Source organism: Phyllostomus discolor, chromosome 2, assembly GCF_004126475.2.
Source record: "Phyllostomus discolor isolate MPI-MPIP mPhyDis1 chromosome 2, mPhyDis1.pri.v3, whole genome shotgun sequence".
Taxonomy (NCBI): domain Eukaryota; kingdom Metazoa; phylum Chordata; class Mammalia; order Chiroptera; family Phyllostomidae; genus Phyllostomus; species Phyllostomus discolor.
In genome coordinates, this window is record NC_040904.2 from 8,569,550 (window position 1) to 8,578,735 (window position 9,186).

Sequence of the window (9,186 nt, forward strand, 5' to 3'; positions counted from 1 at the left end):
GCCAGCATCTGGACTTTAGCCTGGGTGACATGGGGCCCTTGGGGGGTAGGGTTTTTTTTCCTTTTGCTATTGAGAGGGGAAGGTTAGGGAGAAAGAGAGGGAGAGACACATCAATGCATTGACATGAGACAGAAACATCGATTAGTTGTCTTCTCGTGTGCACCCTGACTGGACCGAACCTGCAGCCCAGGCATGTGCCCTGACCAGGAATTGAATCGGTAAACTTCAGGTTTCTGGGACAACACCCTACCCACTGAGCCACACTGACCAGGTCTTGAGGTCGTTTTTGATCATGCTTTGTATGACTTTCTCTTGGCATAATTTCAGACTGCCACAAAAGTGGCAAAGAATTCCTAGATACTCACCCAGATTCGCAAATGTTAAAACTTTTACTAATCCCCGGAACCTGTGAGTGTGGCCTTATTGAAACCTAGAGTCTTTGAGGGTATCATCGACTTTTGAGGACATCCTGCGGGAGCTTGCATAAGAAGAGGGAAATCTGGACACAGACACAGAGAGGAGAAGCCCATGGGACCACAGAGGTGGAGACTGGAGTCAGTGGGCCCGAGACAGGGCTGTGGCACCAGGAGCCGGCAGAGGCAGGAGGAACCCCCACCAGCCCGCAGTGCTCAGGGAGGGCGAGGCCCTGCCTTGATTTTGGACTTCTGGACTCCGGAAGTTTGTGGCAGTTGTAATGGCAGCCCAAGGGCTAAAATTTTGAAAGATTTTTGACATAATTTCAGACTCCCAGAAAAGTGATAAGAACAATACAAAGAATTCCCAGAGGCCCTTCCAAATGTTCATTTTTTTTTTTACATTTGCCTTACAGTTTTTTCTCTTTTCCTCTCTGTGTATTTGTGTGTATTATATGAATCTAAATATCCATCATCTGTTTATTGTCTGCCTATTTATTTTTTTTAATATACTTTATTTTTTATTTTAGAAAGAGGGGAAGGGGGCAGAAAAAGAGGGAGAGAAAGCAGCGATGTGATCAGGTGCCTTCCGTAAGTGCCCCAGGGGACTGAACCTGCAAACCCAGGCATGCACCCTCACTGGGAATAGAACCAACAACCTTTTAGTTTGTGGGACGGTGCCCGGCCAACTGAGCCACACCAGCCAGGGCTCTGCCTGCTTTTCTTTTTGCACAGTTGACAGTAAGTTGCAAACGTGATGCCCCTTGCTTCATAAACACTTCGGTGTATATTTCCTAAAAATGAAATATTGTTTTCTAGAAAATAGACAATACTACTGTAGACATCAAGAAGCTAAGCTAAAACTGCTCTTTAAAGTCTTTTAAAAACACACACACGAGCCCTGGCTGGCGTAGCTCAGTGGATTGAGCGCAGGCTGGGAACCAAAGTGTCCCAGGTTCGATTCCCAGTCAGGGCACATGCCTGGGTTGCAGGCCATAACCCCCAGCAACCGCACATTGATGTTTCTCTCTCTCTCTTCCTCTCTCCCTCCCTTCCCTCCCTAAAAATAAATAAAATCTTAAAACAAAAACAAACACACACACACAAAGTTAACATCATTTCAAAACTATGATCTAACCAACAGAGCCTTCTTTGAGTTCGCCAATCACCCCCATGGCATCCTTCATGGCAAATCCCTGACCATGGGCCGCACACAGTGGCCGGGTCTCCTTAGTGACCCTTTGCATTAAGACACTGCCGTTTTTGAAGCGTCCAGGCCAGGTCTTTGTGTGATGTTCCCTTGTGACTGGGCCCAGGGGGTGCACTTTCGCCAGCTCCCGTAAGAGCCATGCTGAGTTAGTGCCTGTGACCCGGAGGTCTGAGTGTCCCTTCTCTGGCAGGCATTGTTAACTTTGAACATTTGCTTTCTCTGCGGCAAAGTTACAGTTTTAACTCTTTGTGATTAACAAGTGTTTTGTGGGGAGATGCTTTGAAACTAGGTAAACACCCTTTCCACACTCACTCTCCAGTTATAGCTTCCATTGATGATTTGTGTGTGTCTGAATCAGTTTCTGTTAAAATGGTGGCCAAGGGGTGATTTTCCTTAATCCCATCATTCTTTCTACCTTTGTTATTGGGCATTCTACCAGGAGAGTTTTTCTTCTCTCTACTCACTCAGAAAAGTGAATTATTTATACCAGCATGGATTCACAGACCCTTTCAAGAGCATACGGTTACCATTGAAAGTGCACAATCCGGTGGTGTTTAGTATTCAAACAATATTTAGTATTCAGAGTTGCGCAATCATGACCACAATTTAATTTGAACCTTTTGCCACACCAGAAAGAAACTCTGTATCAGCAGTCCCTCCGCATCCCCTTGCGCTCTGGCTGCCGTAGGTAACCCACTCCTTTATTCTATTTATGTCAGGTGGTTCCATGGAGTCTCGCCTTATGAAGCAGGTCATACTGTTTTGTTTTTAAAGATTTTACTTATTTATTTTTAGAGAAAGGGAAAGGGAAGGAGAAAGAGAGAGAGAGAGAAACATCAGTGTGTGGTTGCCTCTCACACACCCCCTACTGGGACCTGGCCCACAACCCAGGCATGTGCCTTGACTGGGAATCGAACCGGTGACCCTTTGGTTCATGGGCCTGCACTCAATCCACTGAGCTACAGCAGCCAGGGCACGTCTTTTTATTGTCAAATAAAATGTTATTGTGTGAGATACCATGTTTTATTTATCTGTTCATTAGCTGATGAGTTCACCTAGGCTGTGATGGTTAACCTTGCTATGATTGAACACGCATGTACACGTTTTTGCATGGACATATGTTCCTTTCTCTTGGGTCCACGCCGAGGACTAGAACTGGTGGGTCACACGCGATTCTATGTTCAACTTTAGGGGCAGCTGCTAGACTGTTTTCCGCGGCAGCTGCGCCCTTGACCTTCCCCGCGGGAATGCAGGGGACTTCCGGCGCTCCACCTGCCCGCCCGCACAGGCCCTCCCTCGCTGCGTGGCCCAGAGCCACCCCCATGGGTGTGAGGTGGGACTGGCTGTGGTTGTTGTGATTGCATTTCCCTGATGACAAACCCTGTGGACTGTTTTTCTTGTGCTTGCCCGTCCTTTGTGTATCTCCTTTGGGGAAATGTCGGTTCCGATGCTTTGTCCGTTTTTAAATCGGGTCGTTTGTCCTTTTGGGGTTGAGCTGGAGGAGTCCTTTAGACATTCTGGACACTACACCCTGGTCAGATGTGTGGCTGCAAATGTTTCCTCTCGTTCTGTGGGGTGTCTCTTCGCTTTCTTTTTTTAAGATTTTATTTACTTATTTTTAGAGAGGGAAGGGAGGGAGAAAGAGAGAGAGAGAAACATCAATGTACGGTTGCTGGGGGCCGTGGCCAGCAACCCAGGCATGTGCCCTGACTGGGAATCGAACCTGTGACATTTTGGTTCACAGCCCGCGCTCAATCCACTGAGCTACATCAGCCAGGGCTCTTTTCGTTTTCTTGACAGTGTCTTTGATGTAAAAAGCTTTCAGGTTTTTAATGGACTTCTATTTGTCTGTTTCTTTTGTTATTTGTGCTTTTGGTGTTATAGCTAAGAAGCCATTGCCAAATCCAAGGTCATCAAGATTAACCCCCATGTTTCCTTCAATGAGTTTTATTTCTTACATTTAGGTTTCGATCCCTTTTGAGTTTTGAGTTCCTGCTTTGTGTATGGTGCGAGGTAAGGATCCCATTTCATTCTTTTGCATGGAAGTAACCAGCTGTCCCAGCACCATTAGCTGAAGACACTGTTCTTTCCCCACTGGCTGGCTTGGCCCCCTGGTCAAAAATCACGTGACCATTGATATAGACAGTTCTTGCCAGACCCGCCACTCTGTCCCACGAACCTTGTGCCAGTGACACTGTCGCCGTGTGTTTGTTACTTTACCTTTGCACTGAGGTTTGAAATCAGGAAGTGAATTTTTCCAAATCCCTTTTTCTTTTTCAAGAGGAAGGGCTGATTAGGGCCCCCTGCAGTCCTGTGCGAATTCCAGGGTCAGCGTTTGTGTTTCTGCAGGAAGGCCGCCAGGACTGCGGCCGAGGCTGCGCTGCATCTGCAGACGCTTTGGGGGAGTCGCCCTCCGGACGATGTTCCATCTCCCGGTCACGGACTCAGGAAGTCATCCCGTTGTTCAGGTCTTTCGTTTCTCTCGGCGGAGCTTTGTGCTCTTCCACGTACAGACCGTGCCCCTTCTTGGTTAAATCATTCCTAAGTATATTCTTTTGGGTTTGGGGTGTAAGACTTCCAGTCCATGAACACGGGATGTCTATTCACCTAGGTCCACTTTATTTTTTCCAGCAACATTTTGTCCCTTTTAGAGTGCGTGTTTTGTGCTCAGCAACTTTTTACACCGTCTGTCAACCGTTCTCTCTGTAAGACAAAACTACTAAGGGGGCCGGTGTTCCCCCGCTGTCCTTCTCCCCACCACCTTCATGTGCCGGAACCGCTAACCCTGACTGCTGTTGCTGAGCTCTTACTGCGCACGCGCCAGGCACTGTCCTGACCGCTTGAATTGTGTTAACTAATGGTGCCCATGACAGTCAAAGGGGTGCGTGCTGTTTCACCCTGACTTTCCGAGGAGGCACAGAGAGTGAGTCGGTAGCTAGTGAGGAGCAGAGCTGGGGCGCAGACCCAGGGTTCGACTCCCGCCTCTGGCCTTCTCGCCTCCCAGGCAATGAGTCAGCCCAGTCTGGGGGTGGATTAGGTTGGACCACGTGATATTGCTGATGCTTGATCTTTCGTGACCTACACACACACACACACACACACACACACACACAAAAGGCAATTTCATGTGATTCAACTTGTTAAAAAAAAAACAACCCTGAGATTCGAAGCAGGTGCCTGAGTATTTATTTGTCCCCGGATTCAGGCGGGGCGTTTTCCGAGGTCCTGCTCTGCCAAGGTTTGAACGTGCTCCCCAAGGACACCCCAGCCGTGGGTGAGCCGAGGGCACCTGGACACGCGTGGCATCTTCTGAGCGAAAGGCCGCAGTCTGTCCTGAGATGGGGGCCCACGGGGCAGGGGCAGTGAGCGCTCTTGCACCAGCTGTGACAGTAAGTCCCAGGGGGGATAAAGGGCAGGTCCCCTCCCTAGGGGCCCTGCTGCGCCATCTACACGAGTTCCCTGGTGACAGACAGAACCCCCCGCCAGGGCCGGGCACTGAGCGGGCGATCTCGCCTGCGGGCTGACAGGCGTCTGGGCAGGGGACCTCTGCCAAAGGGCCATGTGGGCTACGGGGGCCTGTCCGGCTGCCCCTGGAACAGGAACAAGGGAAGGCGGCCACGTGGTTGGCCTCGGGACTGTTTGGTTGAGAAGCTTCCATTATATAAGAGGTGCAGGGGGAAGAGACCTTGAACTTTAGAGAGAGGAACGTGTGTGCTCTGTCCCAGGAGTCAGACTTGGGAGGACAGTTCTATTTCCCCAAGTCTAGCACTTTTACGCCACTGGCTTCATTCCCATTTGCTCTGCACAGCTGCTGGGGAGCCGCCCTGGGCAGTGGGGAGGAGCATCGTGGGAGACGGGAGGGGGAGGGAGGAGCACGAGGTCTCACCCTGGGTGGGCTGTGAGGTGGTGCTCTGGGGAACAACTGCACGGTTCTCCCCTGTTCACAACCTTCTCGGGTGGACGCCAGCAGCCTACTGTGGACCCAGGAGGAGCCACGGAGGAGCCATGGGGGTGGGGGAGGGGAGGGCAGCCTCGACGAGAGCTGGTCCCCCCCCCCCAGCCCACTCAGGGCCACCGTGAGAGAGAACACGAGGAACACTGGGGCGGGGAGTGACTTTCCTTCAAGTCCAGGATCGCGTTTCCCAGAGGAGGCGACCTCTGCCACAGAGACGCCTGCCCCGTCTCCTCCCGTGTCCTGCTCTTCCCCGGAGAGGTGCGCGGTGTCCGGTGGGTGGAGGACTAGGCTCCGACACTGACTCGTCCACTTCTCCTGACTGTGGGACACTGATTTGTTTGGAAGTGCAAACTCGGGGGACTTACTCCCTGCTGTCCCTTCCTTGGTCTGGGACGAGGTGGCCATCCTGGTGGCCGTGCTGCCCTGCAGACCCAGGCTGTCCTCCCGATGGGCTGTCCCACGGTCCAACCATGGGTGGAGAAGCATGACAAGTGTTTGCGCCTTAAAATCCAAATCCATGCCCTGAGCGGTTGGTTAGGCGTCGTCCCACAAAGCGAAATGTTGCCAGTCAGGACACATGCCTGAGTTGCAGGTTTGGACGCTGAGGGAAATGTCGCCAGTTTGACCCCCAGTCAGGACACATGCCTGAGCTGTGGGCTTGGACCCCGATGGGGCCTGTACGAGAGGCAACTGAGGTTTCTCTCTCACGTCCGTGTTTCTCTCACTCCCTTTTTCCCTCCTTTTCCCTACCCCTAAAAATAAAGTCTTAAAAAAAATCCAAATTCATGCTCTCCAATCAGCTTTATCAGTAATAAAGTTGATAAAGGGGGAAAAAAAATCTACTGAGGCTGAAGCCCGCGGGGGCAGCCTCGAGCCCCCCCCCCCCCCGTCTGCTGGAACAGGACCCAGAGGGCCCTGACCTTCAGGGGAGGAGAGGTGAGAGGTGGGTAGGACCAGGTTGCATGTACAGGCATGCATTCCTCAGGCTACAGACAGGTGAATATTGGCAACACATGGCAACAGAGGACTCCTCTCCAGCCTATGTAAAGAACTCCTAGAAGTAAGGAAAAGACAGATTATTCAATTTTAAAAAATGGGCGAAGACTTGAAGAGATGCTTCATAGATATGCAAATGGCCAACAGCTTGAGGTGCCCAACTTCATCAATTCGTCAGGGACACGCAAAGTAAAACCAGAGGGATCGGTCCCTGCCCCCACCCCCACCCCAAAGGGTGGTCCCTGTACCCACCCCCACCCCAAAGGGCTGAAGAAACAAGACGGAGGTCGTCTACCCCAGACCCACCTGCTGGCCCATCCCCCTCATCTCTGGCCCAGACCGTAGCAGTACCTTCCAGGGCGCCCCTTCCCCCACTGCCCGTCTGTAGCCTCCACGCTGCAGGGAGATGCCGCTTTAAAAGCAGAAACCAGTGTGGGTGGGGGACTGGCTGTGGGCGTGGGTTGGGATGGGGTACAGAGAGCAGTGGGGAGAAAGGTGGGGCAACTGGGACTGAAGGATACATTTAAAAAAATCACAACTCCGCCCTCTCCTGCTCAGACCTTCCCATGACTCAGGACAAAACTCCAGGCCCTGCCCGAGCCCACCGGGCCCTTTAAGATGTCTTTCCGGTGGCTGCGCCCTGAGCGCACCATGGAAGATGCTGATGGCGCCCCACACCTAGGGCCCTGTCCTCTGGTCCCCTCTGACCAGTCCCAGGTGGCCCCGTGACTTGCTTTGACCGATCAAGTGTGGCAGGAAGTCCAGGCGTCTTTCTGATCAGAGGCGTGAAGAGCCAGCCAGGGCTTCTCCTCTGCAGGTCCGGGTGGGCGGGGAGGCTGCGCCCAGGAGGAGCTGCCCCCCTAGTCCGCCGGGTCTGCACGTCTCTGCAGCACACCCCAGCGCCAGCCCACCCTGACCCACGGTCCCCGGGGCTCTTTCTGGCCTTCTAGTTTGCCTCTGAGGCTCCCCACCCGGGAGGGCACTCTGCCTTGTCCTCCTGTTTTGCCGGGCGGTCGGCACCACCCTGCCACACCTCAAGCTGCACATTTCGAGGGGCCAACGACATACTGAATGTTGCAAACCAGCTGGGCAGAGGCAGGACAAACTAACACAAGGATTCCAGCTATACAGTATTCAAACACAGGTAGAACCACTGCTGAGGAAAGTCTTAAGACTGAAGATGCAGATCTTAAGATAAAACAAAACAGGTGATCGGTGACCCGGAGACTGGTTTCCTGCGGGGCGGAGGGAGAGCTCCGCGCCCGAGGGCTGGTCTGGGCGCTGGCAGCGCGCCCTGGGAGGTCTGCCGTCCTCTCCTTTACGGCAGACTCCGGTCAGGTACAGGTGGCCCTCGAGCACGGGCGTGAGCTGCACGGGCCCACTCCTGTTCAACAAATACTGTGCGTGCGTTTACTCTCGAGATGCAGTATCTCTGTAAGCTACTCTTCACACGCATCTCCGCTGACTTTGTCTGAAACTGAACTCATCTTTTTCTCTGATTTCACCCAGTCCCCTCGCCCCTGGCTACCATGTCTGTCCTCTGCCGGACTGGCCAAAAAGCCTGTATGGTTTTGTCCACAAAATAAAAGACACGTTTTTCACTTTCCCCATTAACTTTCATGGATTCGGATATTTTGAAGTATTGCTGGCTATCTCCTGCGTGGTGTAACGCTGACTGTTCTCGATTTGATCGCTGTGAACTTCCACTGGCCCACCCGACCGTGGAGCATCGTCCAGTGAGAGAGCTCCAGCACGAAACTGTGCAAACCACTTTTCACACACTTGATCGGTGACAGCACCTTCTCCGTACGCTGCACACGTCTTTTTGTTTCAGTTGCATTTTTACCTTTTTTGAAATAATACAGCCTAATATGCCAGAACTGTTGCCTGTTTCCTTCCACCTTCAATGTTAAGATGGCTACACAAGAATTCACCATTTTGGTTATTTTAAATGCACGCTGAGATGACAGCTGTCACAATACACACTAATGAAACTGTTTGGGATGAAGTTAAAGACAACTAAGTCCTACGAGGGCCAGCTTACGGAAAAAGCCAAAGGAACTTTTTGGCCAACCCAATACTCCTGTGGACGTGTGTCCTCACGTTCCATCAGATTCCACACACAGGTGAAACCACACGGCACTTGTCTCTCTCTGCCACACTTCACTTAGCCTAACGCCCTCCAGGGCCGTCTCTGTTGCCACAAATGAGAAGATGCGGCTCTCTTTGTGGCGGACCGACCCCCCGCCGTGCACACAGGTCTTTGCCGTCGTCGTCGGTGCACGGACACCTAGGTGCGCGGTCCCCCGTACCTCGGCTGCTGGAGGCGGTGCTGCGGTGAACACGGGAGCACACGCGCGCCTTCAGGTTAGCGTTCTCGTGTTCTCTGGACGAACCCTCGGAAGCGAGTCACTGCTGGGTCCAATGGCATCGCTAGTCTCAATATTTCTGAGGAGCCTCTCCAGTGTCCGGCAGTCCCACCGACAGTGCCCGAGGGCCCCCTTTCCTCCACGTGGTTGTCTGCTTGCAGACAGCCACGCCGACCGGTGTGAGGGGACACTGCGTTGTGCGGGCACTTCCAGCTACAGAGTCGATACACCTTTAACCACTGG